The following is a 23,469-nucleotide window of genomic DNA, read 5'->3' on the forward strand; positions in this document are numbered from 1 at the left end:
TAAGGTGCCTCTAAAGCAGTGAACTGGCAATTAAAGTAATATCATAGGCTCTGAGACATGGAATTGCATGCGGAGTTTGGAAATACGGTAAAGATAGGTCTGAAGATGTCATTATGCCACCAAAATCTTTGAAGTCTGCAGCAGCGTAGTGAACTGGCAAAGGCAAAGGGACCCAGTGCGATTAGGTAGTGCTGAAATCCAGCTTTTGGAGATTAAGCTGCATTACTAAGATCAGGGGCCCTTATCAAACTCAATCCCAGCAGATTGCCCTAAGTCATCTGCCCTAAGTCATCAAGTAATGGCTTCAGAAAAGTAAAGTGCTGATCTTGTGAAAATAGCATTTTACTGCTTGTGAAAGTCCCTAGGATGACAGCCTTGGAGGCTGGGGTCCGGTTTCCTCAGGCGAAGCAGCAACATAAGGTTTGGTACATTAGAAACCGAGTGGTCTCACGTTGTATTTGGAACAACAAGATTTAATTGAGATGGAAATTGATTAACAGTTGCTAATCAAGGCCACATTTTCTTCTAGCCTCTCAGTTGGGGCATGTGAAACATTTGTGAATGGTTGTGATTCCAAGCTGAAATTTTAGTGAAAGCAGGATAAATTTACACATGTAATATGTGTAACCTGCCTAGAGGTTTTCATAGTCTTTATGGCCACAGTCTGAGTAGAGTTGTCACAAAAGGGTGGCACTGGGAAAGGCAGAGTGGGCCTCAGCTTCCTCATGGCAACACTTTCCCCTCCTGCTCACCCTTGCTGCTGCTGGCAGATCTTATTCCAGATCTTTCTTGGTTGCCTGGGATTGATATTTCTTTCCCCTAAAGCTCACCACTACTCTCAGCCCTCCAGTCATAACAGGATATTGTCCTTACAGCAAACTTTTGAGGTGAGAAGTTATTTCCATACAATCAGATGCAAAAATGAGTGATTATCCAAGACGTGTCAGGATTTGAACCCTCAAGTGCCAGTCCAAAACACTGGTTTTGGGATGATCCATCCTGCATCCCGCTTTGTGGTGTAAAATCAGCTGACACATGGATGTGTGGCACAAACAATTAAACTGTCCCTTCTCAACTAGAGGCATGACAGTCCTCTGGTTTTCCCATCATTACTTGTAGAGAGACAAATGAAAGGAATCCTTCAGTGTCATACAGCCATGACCTAAAGTCAAAAGGCTGTCTAAGTTGTTACTGGAGGAGATCCAGTTATAGAAGGAAAAATTCTTGCCAAATCAGCTAGAGAAAGTTGACTGAAATATGTTTGAACAGACAGATTGTTCAGCCATCTATGCAGCTGGCTCAACAGAGGAAACAGTTATTCCTGGGTAATTGGAAGCAACTATGTGTATACTTGTATTAAACAAATATAAAAATATACATCAGACAATCTTTCTAGTTGTCACTGTTTCTCTCAGTGAGAAGTCTGAAATCCAAGGATATTAGGGGGAGAACTCCAACCTAGAAATTCAATGTCGGTACCCTCCCACCCCACCTCTCTCAAGAATCCCTTATTTTGTCATAGGAGTACATGGCTCTGGATATTGCTGAGCACTTGTTCTGTGCAGTGGGACATGGTGTTGCACATACACTAACCAGCTGTCCTCATTCTGTCCTGCCTTAACAAACCCTACCAGATTTCTTTAGCCTCGTCACATATTGTGAAACAGGGAAAGCCATTTGTTTTGGTGAACCTGATTGCTAAATCCACACATAGGGTTTCATCAACAGCTAAAAGTCAATGTAGAACCGTGGCATGTACTTAGAATCATAGAATCATAGAATCATAGAATGGTTTGGGTTGGAAGGGACCTCAAAGATCATCTAGTTCCAACCCCCCTGCCATGGGCAAGGACACCCTCCACTACACCAGGTTGCTCCACTACTTGTTAGCAAAACATGTCAAATGCCCCATTCTGCATAAATTTGCATTCTGGGACTTGGCAGCAGTACCAAACTTTGCATTTGTTTTGGGATACCACAAGAAGAAAATCTGTTCTCTTGGAAGCATTTACCCATCCCTGCCAACCTGTCTCTGCTGGGCTAAGAGTGGGACACAGCTGCGCAGGACCTGGACTTTCTAGTGGTAACTGAAGGGTTAAACTGGGCCCCGGGCACTTGTTCTTCCAACATACCCTGCACTCCTCACTCTCCGGGATTTATGGTCATCTAGTCACATGTTAAAAAGATTATTGGAAAAATATGTAAATGAAAGTTAATAAGTATAGCAGAGTGGTGTAAAAGCAGACTTATTAGCAACAGGATGCAAGGCTCTGCACATGCTACATTTCTGTTCCTGGAAACATCATCAAAGAGCTTTCCAAGGCTGCAAGGCCCAGATGGATTTTACATCTTTATGCACCAGCCCTGAGCCAAAGCTGAATTCACAGGTGAAGGTGACACCACAGCACATGGGGAGGTGCCTGGGTTGCCTGTCTGTCCCTCACCTGGGCTGCAATTCTGGCTCCCAGGAGTAGTGGAGGTCTCCGCAGAAAAGTGGTTTTGGGGAGAACTTTGCTAAAAATAATAATAATAAAAAAATGGTGCGAAGCACAGCTTTACTTCTGCATTGGGAGTTTAATGAGGCTTTGGCCTTTAGATTGAAAATACACATCACAGCTATCCCCTTTCCAGCCCCATTGGAGCTTTTCCCCCTCTGGAGGCTACATGTCCTTTTGCCAGCAGCCCACAGGGCAGTGATTTAACCTTGTTCTTTTCTCCCATTGCTGGCAAAGAAGTTTTAGACTTAAATAGCAAAACACCAGTGCCACAAAACACATCTGCTCTCAGCACCCACATGTCTTATGGGTAGGATTTCTGTGGCAGCTAGTGGCAGTGGCAACCAGTCTGGGCAGCAGGACAGAGCAGAAAGAGTAGAACTCCATTTTCCCCAGGGTAACTGCATTCCCTGTTGCAGGCTCTGCTCTCTTGAGAGAGCAATCCTCCTGCTGTGTGATTGATGGGAGAGATTTCACACACCCCATACTCCAGGGGCAGAACCAGAGCCAGGTCTGTGGGTATACCCAAGTTTTTAGAAAAAGGACTAGATTGCAAAATTTGAGAATTAATACTGTTTAAGTATCAAACAGTTAGGTATACTTGAACTATACTCTCCAGAGTCCCTCTTGAATTCTGTACCAGAGGCCGTCAGCATACCGGGCTGGATCCCATTCTGTAGCCTAGAGTCCCCAAATTCCCTATCTGTAATGGCATTTGCTCTCTGATTGCCCAAACATCACCAATCCCTTTGGCATCACCCTTTGGGGCTGCTGCAACAGTCGGCTCTGCACTGCTGTGTCTGCTGGGAGGACAATGCAGCACGCCAGCGGGCCCGCTGCCCGGATCCACGCTGTGCACGCGCGGGCCAGGGATTCCGCTGTACGCATTCGTCCACTTGATCAGGAACCAGATGGGCGTATTCAAGTCACCTTCAATCTGGTCTTCAGAAACCTCAAACTGAGACAGCCTTTAAAAAAAATAAGCCCTCAAACAATAACAACAAACCCAGCATGTGACTATAAGCTGGAATGAGGCACTGCCAGGATTTCTCTTGGCAACCCGTCATTCTAAGAATCTGCTTCTTGCCACACTTGTGTGAGGCACATTATTGAACATTTCCTGACTATTTGCCCAGGATGCTGTAAATGCTGTCCAAATAGCAGGGTCTCGCCTGCCGCTTTGATACATCTGGCTAAATTGCATTAAGCAGCACGCCAGAGGCTGATGGAGTCCCCACAGGACGTGCTCCATCTGTCAGGCTCTCCGAAGAGCCCGGGTGATGAATGATAGCGCTAACATTAAACAGCTTGCCTGCGATGTTTTTCAAGTGTCCCTCCCCAACAGCTCGCCTGCTGCCCTGTCTTCTAGGAGATAACCCAGCACAACAGAACATTACCTCATTAAGAAAGCTAGCTCTAATTAAAAACAGACGGAGCATCACCTCCCTTATATTAGCCTGAAGAGTCCACCCTGCCATTTAAATTCCTCTTTGGAAGATTAATGTCCATACACATGGTGAAGAGCAACGTTCTTAGAAGTGGTCAGTTTGGAGCAAACGTTAGATGTGATGAAAGTGAGCATCAACAATAAAAATTGTAACTATAGGGCCTTCGGAAGTTCATGCCATACTCTGGAGGGGGTATGTGTATGTGGGGCTGTGTGTAAGAGAGATCTCTCCATACCTAGCTTAGAAGAAATGGAGAGACATGATTTTGTCCAAACCTCATGTTAATACCATCCAGATGTATGGTTTAGGCCCAAGTTCTGTATCGCTACAATGTACCTGTCTGTACCCAAAGAAACAGCACACCAGCTGAGGTATATCAACAGTTCACAGGACACCCAGGGCAGAGCCTTCTGCAAACATCCTGTCACATCAGCTCCTCTGTTCCTCCCATTACTCTGAGTTTCAGGGTAAAGAAAGGCCAGGTAAGAGATGGATTTGGCTGGCCCCTGAATGGATGGAAAGGAAAGGGGAAAATGAATCATATCCATGAACTCACAGCTCAGTTTTCATGGCACTCAGGTTTTTCTTCCCTGATGACTCTCTGGTTTATTTTAAACCAAAGGTTTTAAGTTCAAATATGACTTAATTTGGAATAATTTGAAGCAAGCCAGTAGCATCACTTAAGTCACTTACTACTTATTTTGCCTTTCATTCCTACAGAGCGTTTGGCACAGAGCACTGCCACGATTTGTGCAGAATTCCCATTGCAGGATCAGCCTGACACAATGGAGGCAGTTTTAACTTCAGGATTTTACTGCCACCACCTGACTGACAAGTCTAAGGCTCCCAGGTGACGAGCACTGCCCGTGACAGCAGCACAGGCTTCAGAGAGCCCACTCTGTGCTGCCCCTCAGGTATGCCAATACAAGCAGTTGTGTTGTCTTCTGGTGAAACAATAATGTGTGTTTTTCATGGGGATCAGTTTCCTGGGGTGGTTTGTCACCCAGCCACCTGGTGGTATTGGCCTAAGTCTGGCAGGTGAGATAAAGTGAAAAACAACCCAACCACCCCAGAAGCAGCAATAAGTATAACCTGCATCTGATCTGCGGGACACTGTTTTCATCAGGGCAGTAGAAGGAGAATAACTTTCTGATAGTCTTGGCTGTTCACCTCTGACCTCAGAGCACCAAAGCTCGCTGCTTTCCCTTCCAGAGGCCCCAGTTCAACCTCTGTTACTGACAGCCCGCCTAGGAGCCCCTCATTTGGATGGTGTGTTCAGTTCATATTAAACTGGTGAGTAGCCAAGATGTAAGAGTACCTATGGATTCACATTTCTTCCAGGGAGCCCAGAGGTCCAGGACCGTTATAGGTATATGCAATATGCGTACAGCTGACAGTAGCCTATATCAAAAATATATACTAACCTTATCAAGTGCCGTCTGCTCAACTGAACGAGACTTTACTAGTTACTCAAATCATTACCTGAAGTTATGATGATTTGTGTACTAAACAGCCATTTTTTTTTCATTGATAAGATGATCCTTGAAACCATTAAAAGCTTGCTGTATTGGAAAACCTTAACAACACAAGAGATGCATTTTAAGTGGTCGAGCATCATATAAATAGTCAAATACTGTTGTTCCTGGGTGGAAAAGCCAAAGAGGTTTGTTTGGGGAAGCGAGGCATGACAGAAAAAACATGTATTTATGTATCTATGGGTACAGCCTAGACTTTATAGTTTGCAGTGCATCATTTTGGTACAGGCTTCTACTGAGCCGCCTTCCATATCCTTGTCCCATTTTGTACATCTTTTGAAACAACTCCTCCAGAAGACTTAACTAGACTTATTCTGTGACCTGAAGAAATGGCTGTCTGAAACACAGATAGCATGGGAAATAGTTTTAGGTCATGGTGCTGCCTGCACCTCAGCAATGTTTTGTGAAGAGTGCTAAAGAAAAAACATATGCTTGGTCAAGGTGGGGCCTCATTGCTGCTTAATTAGTGGGTCTTTTGGACAAAACATCTAGAAGCACTCAGTATAATCTGTAATTTTGTCACACATTTAGTGGAAACAGGTATCCTGGAAGAAGGCTACTCATCTGCTGTGCATGTCTCTCACCTAGCAAACACTTGGCTCAGAAACTAAGCAAGGGAATTGAGATTGAAAACTGAAACTCTAAACTTAATGCTCACCTTAATGTGCATGTAGGGACCTAAAAACGGATTTTGTGGGGAAGAGCCAATTTGGATCCTTGCCCAAATCTTAGTCCCCAGTGTCAAGGCTCAAGAATGATCAGGTGCAATCAAAAAAAGAAAGACGGTTTCTTATTTCTGTCTTCTCTAGTTTCTGGTTCCTGCCAGTGTTCAAAGTGAGATTGTCAAGTACTCTGAGAACATCTGTTTTCTAGCAAGACCCAAAGTATTAGGAAGATGTGGAAGCGTACCAAGAAAACCTGTTATCAGTCTAGTTACAGACGGTCATCTGGAGAGGACAGGAAGCCTTAGCAAAGCTGGCAAACTTCGGAGGTGCTTCTGTCAGTAGTTACAGCACAATTTCACTGGGTTCTCAGAACCATAACTGACCTTACAGCCCCACATGGACTCCTACCCCTCCATTTATGGTGGTTTTCAAACTTGCAGACAAATTCTTTTAATTCATTAAGCATTCTCCCTGTTGCAAGTGTGATCTGGAACTCTTCATGATGCTTTAAAGTGCTACAGGTTTAAAAAACAAACCAAACCCATGCAATAAATGACTTTTTCAGTTTACTTTCGAATAATCTGCAATAGTCATAAAATCAAAGAGGAAATAATAAAATCCAATATTCACACACGTTAATAAAGAAGTGGAAATGGCTTTTAAAAGCTCTCAGCTTCCGTCTGTGCTGCATCCTGCTTGGTAGTTACTTAAGGGATCCCTTAAAGCATGTAAGTGGCAAAAGTTCTGGTAAAGCAGAGAACAGGGTAGAATTTTGTACTTCAGTGTTAAGACCCACACCTCCGTCCTAAAACTGACTAGTGCCACATTCTCACCCTCGCTTGCACACGAGGACATAACTACAAATTAAACTGCTTGCAGCCATGGAAATTGCTAAAGGAGGGGGTAGAACTTGCTGGTCTCAGAGCGTTCAAGCAGATCAGTTTATTTGGCACTAAAAGCATCACATGTTACACATCTGTCCCTCAAATACATGCATCCAGTTTCCAAATTCACCTTGGGTCACTAGTAAGCTGTTGCTCTTCTCTTCCATTCTGCCCATCATAACCTTTGTAGCCATGATATGGCAATTCTTAAAACATTCTGCTTTCTTCCTTCTTGGAACTAGGTCCTCTTCTACCATTCTACTGTTTTACATGCCAAAATTTGATGAAAGTTTTTGATCGTGACTTTGTTTCTTCATTGCTTCATCAATTCCTCTAGTAGATTTTTTCTCAGTGACTTAATACAGTACCCGTGGACATTCCTTCAGTATTGGATTTTCAAAGCTGATTGCTTGAAACTTTACTCAGTTACTGGTACACTTGCCCCAGAGCGGTTATACTATAAGTCTGTAACTCTTGAAATCTCACTCTGTTTAGATCTAGTGTAATGGGTTGGATCATTCAACTGTTCTCCCCTCAAGGAAGGCTGGCATGTGGTTCTGCACATACTGCACACTTGAAGATTGTGGAGCCTTTTACAGTTAACCCAGACCCTACTTTCATTTTCAGATAACTGTGCAGTAGAACTGACCCCATAAACTGTACCAACACCATACAATGAATTTGCAATCTCCAGACAGCTTTCAGAAGGGCTGAGGCAGCCACAGCTCAGGAGTACCTTATCTGATTACTTTCTTGTTGAAGATCACATTACAGGATCACCTTGTCACAGTAGTCTTCAAGAAGCTAGCATAGTATCTTAGCATGTCCTTATTGCGCACAAGGTGCTGTGATGAGAAGTAGAAGGATGAAACAAAGCAAATGTTGGCTGACAGTTGTTTCCTGACAGCAGGACAAGGAGAATGCATTGTTCTACAAAGAGGAGTCTAGCAAGTCATAGCAGGTGGTAGATCATCTCATTTAGATCTGTCCTGACAAATGCAGATGTTGGGCACATCTAACTTCCTAATGCACCAGGAGACAGTGTTTTTGTAGCCCTAGTTACTTCACTCATCAAGGTAATTGGTTTCAGCTGAAAACAGCTACACTCCCTCATGCCTGCTTCTTGGCAGACCAAGCAGACACCTGCACTAACTAGCCAGGGCATTTTTATTTTTTTTTAAATGCTCTGTTAATATATTAGGCTGTTAAGCAAGATCCAGACTTCTAGGAATGCTCTATTAGCAAGACCTCCAGAAGTGAATGTTTCTCTGTAAATGAGTAAACTCTCACCTGAGCCTCTAGCACCTTGGGGCAGTGTCTGTCGCACTTGATGGGAGCGTACGAGCACCCATGCCTCGACCTACAATGCTGCGTGAAGATGTGTCAGTTACTTCAGGGCTGCCTACGTCCGACAGGCCAACTCCTGTATTTCCACTTTACACTGATATGGAAACTGCTCCACCCCGCTTAAGAAGGCTTGTTTGAAGGTAGTCAGATATTTGTGTTAACTTCTTCTACTGCAAATTGAGACCTTTAGATAACATAAGACTTGCAAGCAGAGCTAAGCAGAGGTTTCTCTCATTCTCTGAAAACTGGGAATCTCAAGCTTGTTCCCTGCTGAGAGTCGTTACAAAACCAGAAACAGCTCACAATAGACTAAACTTATTCCTCTGGGATGTGGTAAAGCCCATCTTCCATTCTGGCCAGGCCTCACTCAGGATATTCTGAGTTGTCTTGGCATCAAGTAACAGATGCATTTCTGAAGAGTTTTAACTAAGACATTTTCCAGCAGAAGACATGTCGAAATGGTCCTAACCAGACCTTACAATAAAGTCCATCAGTCATACGTTTTGGGAGGTTCAATGGTTAATTCCAGCTTCTAGTTCTGCTGTAGGCAGGATTTGACACAGCTGGGACTGGTTAAATAAGAAACTTGAGACTTGCGATGACACTATTGCAGGCGTAAACATTAGCCTGGGCTAACGACAACAGATCTCTCTCCTCTCAGCACCAAAGGTAACGATCAAAATAGTCTTGGATGTGTCGTGCTCATTTGCAGATCCAGGATGTTTCGGGCTGTACTGCACAAATCCTCTAGCACGGACTCGGTTCTCATCTTTACTTGCAGCAAGTAACTGGGGCACATTCTTGACCTCAGTTTCTCACTGATGCTTAGACTCCCTATTTTAATGCTAACCTTTCAATTCCCACAATCCCCTTCCAAAGGGGAAAGGACTAATTCCCCACAAGCCCTCCAGAACATAAACACAACACTAACCTTCAGATAGAAGAATTTATTTGCCTAAGAAAGCTTTTCCAGAGAATGAACTAGTTTCTGACTGTAGAATTAGAGTTTAGCCATATAAACTCACTTTGGGGTCTGTAGTACAGGATATGAACATGAATGAAACATTAAAAATATGAGTTGAGAATAAAAGCTCTCCCTAAATCTCCGTTATTGTGTAAGCTGCTATGAATTAAAGCCCTTTCAGGCTGATTTTTAGTCATCAACATAATTATTTAGGAACATTTTCCAGACCAGTGTTTTTTACAAGTATTTTAACAACCTGCAAATCAGGAAACTGTAAATCAGAGAAATGAACTGAAATCAGCAATCACAGGGCAGGAGGCCCCTGGCTTAGGCTGTGACAGCGTGCCGTGAATAGCGGCGGCTCTATTCCCTAGCTTGCAAACACTGGGAATGATGGCTAGAGATAGGCCTGAGCTAAAAGCCACCAGAGCCTGAGACTCAACAAGGTTGAGAGAGTTTGACTCTGGTGCTATGAGCCAGAACACATCTGGATCCTGTTCTCACTGTGAAGATGGGGCATAGCAACACACTGGGTTTGGATTCTCTCCTTCCTCCTCTCCAAGCAGGACAAACCTAGAACCAAAAGCCCTTTGCAAGCATCTTCTTCCTTTCTCCAGAATAAATCAGTTCCACTTCATTTTCATACGACAAAGTTGAGGTAATAGGTTTGTAAGCCTTAGGATGAGCAAAGATTAAGTTTAGTGCCAAAAAAAAACCTATATGCTTTCTAGAGGTGCACTCCATCAGCCTGGGTCAGCCTTACTTCAAAGCAGAATATAGAACCCTATTTCCTGGTGTAAGTGTGGCCTTGGTTTCCCTGGAAAGGTTTTTTCTAGACAATTGGGATAGTTTACTCACAAGTATTGAACACTGGAAGACTCTAATTCAGCCTTTGCAAATGTGATTGAGTGGCAGCCCTTGTTTGAAAAGCAGATGTTTAATCTTTGATAAAGGATTCATGTGCCAGAAATCAAAATCACTTCTATCCCATGCTTAATAACATGGCAGAAAAGGGAACCAGTGAAGTTCCTGCTCTGTTCTGTCTGGGAGTGAAGTGTCATGATTAATGGCTTTCCTAGGAGCAAGTGACAGCATATAGAAGTTTAAAGGTGAAATCTCACTTTCCAGGCCTCCAAAGTCTTCTACCATTGAGAACATGACAATTACTGTTGACTAAAAGATGTCACAGCTCTCAGATCTCTACTCCAAGACATTCGGTACTTCTCACAGCCAAGGCATGGATTTTCAAAGCCGTTTGTGCAGATACCCAGGTACCTGGAAGTTAGAGCCTTGACCTTAAAATATACTGTCATCTCTTGAGATCCTGTTTCCAACTTCCTGGGCTTTAGTTGCATCATCTACAGGGAAACTAGAAACTGCTTTTGCCAAGGCTGAGAGGTGGCCAAAGAGCTACCTTAGAGCTTCAGAAAGTTAGTGGAGCACATCTAGAGTGAGACAACAATCAACATGTTAGCTGTGCCTGGAGAAGGGCGTTAAGATTTGTTACAGGTGTTTTAACTAATGAGGAAAGAGGCAGTGTGCCTTCATGCATGCAAGGAGTTTGCTAAAGCAGGACACGCAAGGAGCCCACAGCCCTCTACAATGGTGCGTGGTATAGAGAACTAGGAGTTCCCTAGGAAGAGGTGTCTGCAGTTACAGTCCCTCCCCTGGGCTGGATTTCTGACCTTTCCTATAAGACAGAAGCTATCCATGAATGAAGTCTAAAATCACTGAGGAAATATAAAATTTTACAATGAGGTGTATAGGTCTAGCAAGATTTGAGAAGACTGCTTTTTCACAAGCTCACAGCCCTCAAGTGTCCTCAATACAACACAGATGTCGTCCTGTGAGAAGAGTGGGAAAGCATATGAAACTTCAGGCCTAGTCTTCATTCTTTCAAGTATAGGGATTCATTCACATGGTGGCCTATCTGAATGTAGTCATCTAGTAGTTCATCAGATGTTGTTCAGAATACTTTTACCAGGATAAACTACAGCAAAGCTTCAGTTATTTGAAAAGTCTCTATAAATCATAGAATGGCTTGGATTAGAGGAGACCTTCAAGATCATCTAGTTTCAAATCCCCTGCCATGGGCAGGGACACCTTCCACTAGATCAGGTTGCTCAAAGCTTCATCCAACCTGGCCTTGAACACCTCCAGGGATGGGGCAGCCACAGCTTCTCTGGGCAACTTGTTCCAGTGCCTCTCCACCCTCAATATAAAAAATTTCTCCCTTAGATCTCATCTAAATCTCCCCTCTTTCACTTTAAAGTCATTGCCCCTTGTCCTATCACTACATGCCCTTGCAAAAAGCCCCTCTCTAGCTTTCCTGTAGCCCCTTTAGGTACTGGAAGGCTGCTAGAAGGTCTCCCTGGAGCCTTCTCTTCTCCAGGCTGAACAACCCCAACTCTCTTGGCCTGTCTCCATAGCAGAGGTGCTCCAGCCCTTGGATCATCTTCATGACCCTCCTCTAGACCCACTCCAACAGCTCCATGTCCTTCTTGTGTTGGGGACCCCAGAGCTGAACGTGATACTGCAGATGGGGTCTCAGGAGAGCAGAGCAGAGGGGCAGAATCTCTTCCTATGGCATCCAATCATTATTACCCAGCTGTGCTGAGTTGAATAATTAACTAATTAACTCAAGGTACAGACCCTGCCTGCAAAAGGTGGGTCATTTCCTCCTGGCTGCAGAAGGTGTAACAGTGTCCTTGGTGCTGCAGCCCAGGCTGGTGAGCAACAACTGGTAACTCTGACGTGATACATCCATGAGACCCTGAGAAGCCCTGACTCCCTCGCTGGAGCCGAGAGCCAGAGCTGAAAGAGCCGGAGCTGGGAGCCCAAGCGAGAGTCCTTTGGTGAAGAAGGTAAAGCCGCAAGCCTGGATGTGGTATTTGCGGGAGGGAAGTGTGCAGGAGTTGGAATGAATGGACCGGTCTCTGCTCACCTTAAAGCCTTCTTGAAAAGCCTTTGAAAACAAAAAGGGGGAATTATGGCATCCAATCATTATTACCCAGCTGGACTGAGTTGAATAATTAACTAATTAACTCAAGGTACAGACCCTGCTGTGGGGTTCCTCCTGGCTGTGGAAGATGCAATAGCATCCTTGGTGTCGCAGCCCGGGCTGGTGAGCAACACCCTCCCTTGACCTGCTGGCCACACTTGAAATATGTGCTACAGCTAAAAAAATGTAAGCAAAAATAAACAATAGCTAAATAAATTTTCTATATTTAACTTCCTTCTTAGCCAGTACTTACCCAAGACATCAAAAGACCTCTGGCCTCTACTCCCTCAAAAAAAAAAATATATATTTAAGCCCTGCAGAGCCACTTATATAGCCAGATACCTGAGATTGCATTGATAATTACTTATGGTTGGCTGTTACCACACCCAGGGAATATATTAAAGGTAAGTTCCAGGAGCTTCTCTCATAAGAGGATGGAAGAGGATGAGAGGAAGATAAATAGGCTGTAAGAGTCTTATTCTTTTCTGAATATTTCTTATTTGAGTCTGAGAAGAGTCTTTCTATTGTTTCTGAGAGGCTTTGCGGTTTTTTCTCTGTCTCCAGAGTTTCCCCTAGGCTTTGCAAGTTTTTATTTTAGCACAGAATAGGTTAGTGTTCTCTAAAGCGAAGTGATGGCTCTCCTTGCTGAACTTCCTTCCATGAGGAAAGTGCAGTGAGGTTACCAGGAGGGCTGGCAGCAATTTCTTAAACAGTCTTTTGAAAGTGTTTTGTTTTTTTTTTAAAATAAAATCATAGCAAATAACACACACAAAGATATTCAGTTTTCCCATCTCCTTGTACAGGCTGTCAGGACTGCTGCTGCTGCGAGGAGCTGAAAAAATCATCATTATACTCCAGGCAGCCTGAGATCAAATAATATGTGCACACAAAAGGTTTTCATTTTGGAGCTATTGTGCCTGGCCTGTTTTGGAGGAGGGGAGAAGGAGACCTATTGTCTCTTAAAAAGCAAAATAGCTTGCTGGTTTTAGTTCTGCAGGAATGGAGTGATCTGTGTGCTATTAGCTGACAGTAAAGACATCCTCTTTGCAGAGCTTGCTCACTGCTCCGCTTAGTTTGCGACTGGTAACTGCCAAATCCCCACAGGGTAAGAGGCCTTGCGCTCCAGCTGTTGGAGAAGTCATATCCCCCACTGCTCAGCATGGTGGGAGAATAATAAAAACATCATTTCTAATAGGAAAATGATGCTTGCAGAAGCAAATAGAGACTGGCTTGCTTAGCAGAAAGGGGACCTCAGGAAGGACAAAGCCATCCTTAGCAAGCGTGTGGGTGAAGCCTTGGAAAGAGCAAGAAATGTCCCAGAATCCCTCAAATCTAGGCAGATAGTGAAACTTTATAGGGATTTGTAACTGCTATCTAAAGTCCTCTTAAACTTTTAATAGACCCTACAATTCTTTATGAAAAATGTGTTTAGGAGCTTTCTAGAAGAAAAACACTCCTATTTTCAAGGAATTACTGCAGCTTTTCTCAGAGCCTCCCTTTTGTTCCTGACTCTACTTTTCTAAACAAAAGCAATTATTAAAGAAAACTACTGGCTGTGGGCACAAAGTATCCACAGTATTTGAGTTCTGTCTTTGTCAAGGACTTAGCACTGATCACAACTGTGAATACAGAGCAGTCGAATGACACTTTTATAAGTCAATTTTTCATTATACAATCTTGCTTGGGTGCTCTTAAAAATATATAGGAAAGATTGTACCAACACTGTAAACTCCCTAATTATTTCATCATGGCCTATCTTGTTCAAGCCTGTTTGTAGAACCTCTCTTCAGATTCCAAAGAAATGGATTTGTTAGGGAAAAAATTCCCTGAGAAGGGAGAAAATCTGAGTTTGTTGCATGTGCTTGGCACAAAAACTCGAGGTGTTAATTCTAAAGTGGTCTCTCCAGAGGCCTCATGCACTCAGCTGGTCTCCAGGAGTTGCTCAACAGCCGTGTGTTTCATCAGTTAGGCTTCGGAATAACAACATACGCAGGAGGCTTCTTCACCCTTATCTGTCCAGGAAGTCCTTTTGCAGAGAATTGCTCTTGGCAGGGAAAGTGTCAGCATAGCTCATGCCGATGAGATCACTGCGAATTAACCATTGGCTTTGGTGGGATCCCATGCTGCCTTTTTGCAGGAGAGAGAAGAATTGCACCCACTGCTATTTCTATTGTTTTTATATAAATAGGTCAGATGATAATAATTCTGTATTGATATCTTGATGAAAAGAAAGCAAGTATTCAGGGGGCATTGCTGAGTCTTTTTTAGGTAAAACAAATAATTGAAAATGCTTATTCCTGAGCTTTTCCACAACAAACTCGGAGAACTTTAAAGTGTTTTGGAGATTTTGAATGCACTTTTCTCTTGCGGTAAGTACTGCCTTCTCAAACCTCATTAGCTAGGAGGTGCCACCGACTCGAACTAGTTTGTGAGGCGCTCTGCTTGGATGCATTTGGTGCCAAAACCATTTTTAACGTCTAAAAAGATATTGCCTTTTTCGCACTTAACCTCAGCTGTACAAAAATATTGATCTAATAATTAGAGATCAAAGATATTAATCCCTTCTATTTATGTTCAGCTGGTTTTAATGAAGAATCTTAAGCGTAGTATCAGGAACAGTTTGGACTCCCTAAATGTGTAAGCACATGGTGTCTCTTTCCAAACAAGTTTCACAGAAGCTGTCTCACATGAAGCACCAGGACAGCAAAAAACCACAATCCTATAAAGAAAAGGAAACAAACTGTAGAATTTTATGTGTTTTTCATTGGTCAAAAACATGATCGCGCTAAGGAAATGGACAGGCTGAAAACCAATGTTTCAAACTTCTCAGTACTAGGATAGAACTTCTTTCTCTGAAACTGTAGGAATTTATCCTTTGAAACAGAAACAACTACTTCAGCAGTGAGCATTAAAGGATCTGATACTGAAATGAACTGGTCTGCTTCCATTCAGCTGAGCACAATGGTATAGGCACGCACTAGTTGTTCATTGTAATGTTGTTTCTAAACCCGGATTCATGTATAAAGTGATCTGAAATACCCGCCCCCCCCCCCCCCTCTTCCTTCTGGGATACTGAAGCAGGGCTCTGCCTTTTTGACTTAGGGAGACTAAAGGAGTCTTGGTGTATTTCTGACATCTAAGGAGAGTAATGTGAAAATATCTTTGGATCAAGCTTGTTACTTACTTCAGACTATTTCATATTCAAAAGCTTTGTGAATCTTGGGTCAAACATGTTGCATTTTAGACTATATCTAAGTTGGCTTTCATAAACACTCAGCATCAAAATCCTTAAAGATGCATTAGAGATCTCGTACCCAGGCATTGTAAGGTACCTTCCCTTATAAAAGGTGCTCTTATGACTGCAAGAGCATTGTTGGTAGTAGAGATGAGGCCAAAAGTGTTTCTTAAGTTAGATATTTTGAAGGATAAGGGAAAAATAAAGCTCAGTTAAATACTGAAAGAAACTCTCAAACAAACCAATCCCCGAACAGTTGGTTCTATGGATAGAGCACCTACAGAGAGAGGACTGGAATTTGGAAGCATGGAACTTCTGAGTTGATGTGGCCAGAAAGCCTCCAAATTCTATGTAATGATTAAGTGTCATACATAGCCTTGATTGTTTGAAAAACGAGTATCTCCAATTTATTTTTATAATACCGGAAAGGAACATTAAGTCAAAGGACTGGACGTCTGTATATCCTGTCATTGCAAAAAACCACAGTGCATAATTCTCTCCAGAAACTACTGAATTGTAAAGGCTAAAAGGCATCAAATGGGTAAAGTCTTTGTAACGAGTGACAGTGTTCAGAAGTTCTTGTTTTTGAGGCTGTCAGTGAATGTCTTTTTTTTTTTTTTTCAGAGTAGAAGGATAACATGCAGTTTGTTTTGATTATACTGATTTATGTGAACTTACACTGGAAGCACACGATCATCGTTAAAACTGCGTTCTATGTAGAATCCAAAAGAATTCTGACTGATCTTCTAAAATGTGACACCAAACTTCATGTCGTTAAAAACTACAGAGATGAGTTAGTTTTGCAATATCTAACACAGTTGTGAAGAGCACTGGAACATTTGTGAGCTTGAATGGAGCTGATATCAGTCAGTGTGACACTATATTTATTTAGTCAAAAGACAAAGTTGTATCCAGAAAGTCTCCAGACTCTTTCTGGGTGTATTTCATCAAAGAAGTGATTCTGGGAGTGACTTAACATGATAAAATGCGTGAGCCCATGAGACAAGACAAAAAACTTGACATATCCAGAAAACGCAGGTATTGCTGATAACAGCTGAGCGCAGGTTTGAAGGTTTAGGAACTTGTTGACAGTGAGTGAGATATTTTTTAGAAACATAGAGAGGAAACTGGCAGCTGAAACTTTGTGTAGAGAAGCTGAGGGGGCTATTGCAGAGACAATTATTTGTCTTCAGAATGAGAAGCCACCTTCTGCTGAGAATTACAGTAAAGCTGAAGGGTGAGTTAAATGACGCACCGGATAATAAAACACAGTAGAGATGACAGAAGAGAAGAAAAGTATTAATAATATGAATGCATTTTACAATAATATCCATGTGTGGAGGAGTGAGTGAGCATGATTAAGGACGAAAGTGGAAATTACAGTGTAACTATAAAAAGATAGAGAAAATACTGTGATCTCTTTAATAGTGAGGTGGAAAAAAGAAATTCTGGCTATAATCCCGACAGCTCAGCTGTTTTGTAGAAATACCACATTTTGAAGAGCTTTGAGAGACAGTTACAATTCTCAGGACCAATAAAGCACCAGGGGCCGATAGTGTTCCTGCTGCATTATTGAAAACAGGAGGGCCTACATGAACTCAAAGACTTTAGAAACTGATTTGGTTTAGAAGCTTGAATAAATTCCAAGTGAAAATGCCCAATTTTGAAGAAGAGAGAAACTAGAATGGAAGAAATGTTGTAGCATTTTCCCTTCTCCCTGCAGCCTATTATGTCCAATCTGCTTTACTAAAAAAAAAGTTTTTCACAGAAGGAAAAGACTTGATCCTTTAGGTGCTCAAGAGAGGGCAGGAATGTGATCAGGATATATATATATCTGTGTGTGTATGTATATGTGTTTGCTCTGTAGCTTTTAGGGAGGCTTATGAAAGCTTGAGTATTTGTCACAGATGGACTTTCAGCAGAAAAATGATCTGGATAGCTTGAAAAAAGTATTAAGGTGCAAATGAGAACTGGTTGAAATGGCAAAAGTTACACGTTCTGCTCTATTTGACCTCAGTGAAGGATGCAGCTAGAGAGATGCTTCAGTATCATTCCCGATACTTTAGATGTGTCTGTGTAGGGACTGATATGCTTATTGTGAAATTATCAGAATAGTGTGAACTTCAATGGTTTACATTTCTTTTTTCACCATGCCAGTGAGTTAACTGTCATGAGAGAGAAGAAATCCAGCTCTAAAGAGAGTTTTAGACCAGAAGGTACTGCAAAGGAAAAAATCTCCAAACAGTGCTTAAATTTGAAGAAAATGAACCCAGTTATTAGCTTAAGATCATCTTGGGAAGGCTTTTCTGGGAGTCAATAAATACAGTAGATGATGTTGATGTTAAATGGTTTGAACACCTCAGAGGAAACTAAGGCTCGTTAAAAGTGAGAACGTTACTTTTTTGGTGGGTAACTCTTAGGTCAAAAGTAGTGAAAGAGACCAAGCTGCATCTTTTTAAATGGAAGAATGACCACTAAGTAACTTGAACAAAGTCCTGAGATAGATTTTTGGAGAATGTAAGGGAAAATGTGTGGAGAAGATTTAATAAAGATGAGCTTGAAGTCTATAAAGAACCTAATATAGTAAAGGTAATTAAATCCCTAGCCATTTTGTTGGCAGAGCCTATATTTAGGATGATGGAAGGCAGAACAGCTGAACATTTCTTGGAAGGCTGTTCTCATGGTATTTGACCTGGGTGCTGAACAAAGAGACAGCTATTACTGAGCATGACCCAGGGCCCTTAATGTGGATTGGTAGCAATGGAGAAAAAAATGCCCTGGACAGTCTTAGTGAGTTATGAAAAGAGCCAGAGATTTTTTGGGTCTGTAGAGCTAGTAAATGAGTAACTAGCACTACATTAAAAGCTGGATATCGTAACAGTGTTTCTATAATAGCAGATATGACGCAGTAAAAGCGCACTGAGGATTTTGCATGAAGTAGGTTGGAGGGTAGATCTGACCCAATTATTATACATCAATGGAGATATGAAAATGAGGGCCAATATACTTGGGAGGATTTTAAAAAGTTGGACTAACAACTGTGAGAGAAAGAAGTTTGGCTGCAAGTCTGGACAGTGATTATTGGATGGGTTCTGATGGCTGCAGTTCTGGTTTTCATGTGAATTCTTAGATAAAAAGTGTCCCTGCTGTAGATAAGGAGCTGTAAATGCATGAGACTTGGATGATTCTGATATGACTGTTTGGCCTTAATCTGTTTCTTCACTTACTTTTGTATTCTAGCCTTCTCAACTGCTAGCACAATATTTTTATGTCTTGGACTTACTCCTTATGCTGCTTACTTGTATGAGCACTTCTGTCCTTAGCTAGCCTGAAAATAGCTGTCCTGGGATATGAGCCAAAGTTCTCTGAAGCTGGTGGAAAGATTTGTGGATGAGGCTGTGTCATGCAGCTAGTTCTCAGGACCAGAGATTTTCATGATTCCCTGCCAGGTTCAAACTCTAGATGTTGACCTAGTTCGGTAAAACTGGCCCCTTTTTTTCATTTCTTAAAACTTTTTATTCTGCACTAACATGGAGTCAAGTCAACAGTAAGTGATTACTCGGTGTTCTGAGAATATGTGCAATTACATCTTTTGGGAGCTGATATGTAGACATTTCCCAACTCCAGAAATATTTTGGTTTAAATTCCTTGATGTTCTGTGATTGTAGGTCGATCTTCCTTCCTACTATCCTTGCTTGGCAAAAAAAGTAATCATATGTATATGTGTATATATACACAAACATTTTCGTATATATAAATGCACATGTATGTACATGCACATATATATATGCACACAAGTCTCAGTTCATTGGGTTGTGATCTCCCTCTCAGCTCACCCTGGCTCTTTGCTTATTCTCTGTCACAGTCCCTCTTGCAATGGCTTTTCAACGCAGAACTTTTCTTCGCATTCCACTTTCTCTTCACAGATTTAAAGGAGAAGTTGTTCTTCCTCCAATGGCTTTTGTTCCCATGACTCTTTCTCAGACTTTTGCATTAGCCATTAGTATCCTGTTGCCCCTGATAGCTCATTGAACTTGGTCTTGAGTCAATGGTCTTGTTTTGAAGCGATTAGAAAAGATTTCCTTTTCTTTATCAAAGCTAAACAAAAACAAGGAAATTAAATTAAATACAAAACTATGTTTAAATAACAGAAGGGTTGTGACATGAAGCAGGAAGCTCAAAGATAAGGCTGATGATCTGCCCAGAACTTCAGCGTGGAGAGGCACTGGTGCAGGAATGAAGGCCAGAATGTCAGCTATCGTGTAGCATTTTTGTGGGGTTTAATCAGTTGTCTGTCAGAGCAGTGATTGTCTGGAGTAAGTAAGAAAATAGCATCTGCCAACTGGGCTGGGAGGAAGGGGACATGTAATCTTCCACTGGGTTTAGCACCATGGCTCTCTGCAGGCTGAGGTCTGAATACCTTAACGCAATGAGTGTGGCATTTGCACTGTGGGCAAAGATACAGGAACCATAGTCAGGAGATTCAAAAGGGCCTCTGAATGACTGTCCTCGGTGTCGCTCATTCATGAATTGATAAGATGATGTCTGTTGGGCATTTCAGGCTACTTGGAGGGTAAGAAACATTGCTAAACTGGGCATCTTTTGCTGATGTTGCTCAACAGCTTTATTTCTAATCCTTTTCAAATAGTTACTTTTAAAGCCTTGTACAGAGACAGAGGGAAAGCATCAGTTTATTTTATCCTTCTCTTAGTTTCCTTGATGAAAAGTAAAAACTATGTCTCCTCTTGATGTTAAAGGAGTTGGATTATTGCTATGATTGAAAACCTCTTATGTTCTTAACTCCAGTATATCTGTTGTAGATTACTTCAGATTAGAAATTAGAGTTACTAAGAGATCATTCATCCTGAACCTTATGGAGGTTGTTCACGCTTTCCCTTCATGCTGATGTCTGCAAATTTTTGTCTGACGGCTTGATAGAGAAGAAGTTGAATGTGATGGCTTTTCACTTGCTACAGCCTCTGTTCTAAGTAGAAGTTATGATGCTCACATGTTCACCAGCAGACTGAGAGCCAAGTTCAGAGTTGAAGGCCAAAAGAAAACTCTTCTCTCTGATAGCAAACCCTTGGGCGTAGACACACTGGGGGCAAAAAAAAAAGTGAAAAACGCACAATAAGAACTGCAGGTCTTTTGACTTCCATCTACTTTTCTAAGGCATATGGTAAATCTTCCTTTATAAAACCTGAGTCTCTCCATCATCCTCACTTTATGTGAGTTCATGTAAATTACACTGACTGTAAATATTTCTTGGATATATATTTGTTTTTAAATAATAGAATCATAGAATGGCATAGGTTGGAAGGGACCTCAGAGATCATCTAATCCAACCTCCCTGTCATGGGCAGGGACGCCTCTCAACTAGACCAGGCTACTCAAGGCTCCGTCCAACCTGGCCTTGAACACCTCCAGGGAGGGGGCATCCACAACTTCTCTGGGAAATTTATTCCAAAGTCTTACCACCCTCGTACTGAAGAATTTCTTCCTAAGATCTAATCTAAATCTGTTCTCCTTCAACTTAAACCCATTTCCCCTGTCCTATCAGTGGACACTCTTGTAAAAAGTCCCTCCCCAGCCTTCCTGTAAGTTCCCTTCAGGTATTGGAAGGCAGCTATTAGGTCCCCCCGAAGTCTTCTCTTTTCAAGGCTGAACAATCCCAGCTCCCGCAACCTGTCCTCGTAGCAGAGGTGCTCCAGCCCCTGGATCATCTTTGTGGCCCTTCTCTGAACATGCTCCAACAAATCTGTCTCTCTTATGGTGGGGACACCAGAACTGGACGCAGTATTTGAGGTGGGGTCTCACAAGAGCAGAGTAGAGGGGGAGAATCACCTCTCTTGACCTGCTGACCACGCTTCTCTTGATACATCCCAGGATGCGGTTGGCCTTCTGGGCTGCATGAGCACACTGCTGGCTCATGTTGAGCTTCTCATCTATAAACACCCCCAAATCCTTCTCTTCAGGGCTACTCTCAACCCACTGTGTGCCCAGTTTGTATATGTTTAAAGTTCTCTCAAGAAACAGAATAGAGTATTAAAATTGGGCCCTCTTTGTTGGTCTACTGCTGACAGACAGCAGTAAGGACAAAAAAGCCATAGCTGAGATAATAAAGATAAAAGGAACTCAAAACATGAACTAACTTCCTCACTTGCTATAAACCAGTGTGATTTGTCTCTTTCAGATTAGTTGAGCACTGGCAACTTCCAGTAGTTTCTGTTGGGAGGTATTGCAAGTATTGTGCCTTGGAAATCTTATTCTCAATTAACCATTTTGGTAAAATGTATGGACCTGAGGGGACTATGGGCAAATTCAAACCTAATAAAAGAGATTATATATATATAATGCTTTAAAAATTTTCCTTTCCTATGAGGACAGGCTGAAAGAGTTGGGGCTGTTCAGCCTGGAGAAGAGGAGGCTCCGGGGTGACCTTATGGCGGTCTTCCAGTACCTCAAGGGGGCCTACAGGAAAGATGGGGAGAGGCTGTTCAGGAGGGCCTGTTGTGATAGGACAAGGGGTAATGGTTTTAAAATAGAGGGAGGTAGATTCAGATTGGATATTAGGAAAAAATTTTTTACCATGAGAGTTGTAGAACACTGGAACAGGTTGCCCAGAGAGGTGGTGGATGCTCCATCCCTGGAGACGTTCAAGGCCAGGTTGGACGAGGCCCTGAGCAACCTGATCTAGTTGGAGATATCCCTGTTCCTTGCAGGGGGGTTGGACTAGATGACCTTTGAAGGTCCCTTCCAGCCCTAACCATTCTATGATTCTATGATAAAATGTGAAATGTTGCTGGAATCCTGGCCAGGCAGAATAAACTGGGGCAGATTTGGTGAAGGGATGTGTCTGGCACAGTGAAAGAGCCTCTGATGTCCTCATCCAGCATAGTTCAAGACCCTGGAAGTGAACAGAGGATGAAGAACTCCTCTGGCTCTGCAGCTGAGAGCAGAGCAGCAGGGCTTGGCCCTGCGAGTGCTGACAATGCCCAAAGACCAGCCCGCTTGCAGCTCTAACATCATCCTGTGCGAAGCAGGTGGTGTCAGGAACTAAAGGTTCGTTGCCCTTGTTATCTGTGGCTGTTATCAGGTGAAGCCACTGCCAGAAGGATGGAAAGTATAAAAGAATACATACCAGTGACCCTTAAATTATAAGAATGCCTAAAGCTTGGGACCACCTGGAAGATGATGTTAGGAGAGAAACAGAGATGACTGATGACTTTCTCCTTTTCTTTGTTCTGATTGCTGTTGTCACTCCAAATGCCAGCCCTTCACAGCCTTATCCTGCTCCATCTCAGCATTAGTTTAACAGCATGGATGGTTTCCTTTGCCTGTGGCAATTTAGGGCTCATCCATCCGGAAAGACCTGCCACAATGTGTGTGAGAATTCATCTCCACAGGAAGGAATAACAGTTACTTTGCCTTAATGATTGACAGAGTCCCTGTAATTATTGTTACACAAGCTGATATCCTATGTGGCTCTCTCTCCTATCCCCAGCTGGGATACATCCTGTGTGTTTGTATTTGCAGTTTTTCCCCCTCAATGGAATAGAGGAGAGAGTTGTTAAAAACCTGTTTTGATTCACCCTTCTTCCTATGCAAAGCACTATCTTCTTTATGGTGTTTGTTCACAGAAGATCTTTTGAAGCTGAAGGATAGATGTGTTCTTTAGAAGATAAGGCCACCTTGTTTTTCTTTGCTTACCTTTTTCCCCCTTCTCCCATTCTGGAAGAGGGATCCCTGATCTCTCTCTCTGATCCTTTTTCTGCCAGTATCAGATTTTCTTTGTGCAACTTGAAATTCCCTCCTGATATTCTTCTTTGAGTTTTTGTTTTCTTTTGGGCACACAATGCAAAGAAAGGACCAACAATGCAAAGACGGCACCAACA

Source organism: Tauraco erythrolophus, chromosome 10, assembly GCF_009769465.1.
Source record: "Tauraco erythrolophus isolate bTauEry1 chromosome 10, bTauEry1.pri, whole genome shotgun sequence".
Taxonomy (NCBI): Eukaryota; Metazoa; Chordata; class Aves; order Musophagiformes; family Musophagidae; genus Tauraco; species Tauraco erythrolophus.